Below are 1179 nucleotides of genomic sequence, written 5' to 3'. Positions count from 1 at the left end.
CTCTCTCTCTTTTTTTATTTATTTATTTATTTACTTTTGAAAAAAAGCATGTGTGTATAAGTAGTTGTGATTGTGGCTCACATCTTCACTTGGTTTTACGTCCAAGAACGGCTTAAATGCCCTCTATGGGTCGGGGATAGACTTCCCATCCTGTTTTTTTAAAAAATGGCAAACAACATCTTTTTTAGTCAGATTCTCAAGACTAAGTCGAGCATGTTCTTTCTAAAATAGTGCCATAAATCATGAATTGCACGATGCACATCTCCACTAGGATACCTCTCAAGAGTCAATAGAAGATTATCTAAAGACTCCTTACTCAGGTCATCCTTAATGAATTGTATTTTATCTTCACGGTTTATAGATACCATTCCTAAAGAACGACATTGTGCACTACAATTCCATCTGACACATCAATGACAGACTTTCAGTCGTTTTCACCACGTTTCTTTGCAAAAGTGCTTTTACCTATTCCAGGCATGTGTGAAATGAAGGAATTCGAGGACTCACCTGATAATCAGACCTTTGCTTTAATCAACTAGCGAATATCTTCAGGAATTCCATGATTCATTAACAACCTCAATCTTGCACATCTAGCACAGTAAATCTTTTTAATCGCATTTTGAGGCAGAGCGGGAAAATACTTTTTTAATTTTTCAAGAATAGTGTCCATTTTCAAATGAGAATTGGAAGAAAGATTCAAAGAATTGCACAAATATATACACAGATATCAGTTATTATGGGAAACTAAAAGAACCGACTTAAGTCACGGGGTACCGTTGTCTGCCATTTGACCGGGGCAAGAGAAGCTAGCAAAAATCACTCAAAAAGAAACACAGAAACAATGTGAGAAAAATAAAATAATCAACATTTATCTACAAGATCATTCAAACCAGTTGATTCATTTTCACTAGGAAAATTATCAAAGTAAGCTTTCAAACCATGTCCATTTTTATTAAAAACATTGTCATTCTTTGGATTGTCAATATTAAAGGCTCCATAAGGATTGCTCCATCTTAATCTTAGCTCTCTAGGGAATGCATAAAGTTGAGAATTATAAAACAAAACTTTTTGACCATTATCAATTTTTTGACAATTTTCACAAGTTTTGCAGAATGCATGTGTGTCCTTGAACATGATAGGTGATTAGTACTTAAAAGTGCATTTTTATCATGGTTTTAT

This window comes from Populus euphratica, unplaced genomic scaffold, assembly GCF_000495115.2.
Source record: "Populus euphratica unplaced genomic scaffold, PopEup_1.0 scaffold627.1, whole genome shotgun sequence".
Lineage (NCBI taxonomy): Eukaryota > Viridiplantae > Streptophyta > Magnoliopsida > Malpighiales > Salicaceae > Populus > Populus euphratica.
Note: the sequence above shows the minus strand (reverse complement) of the source record.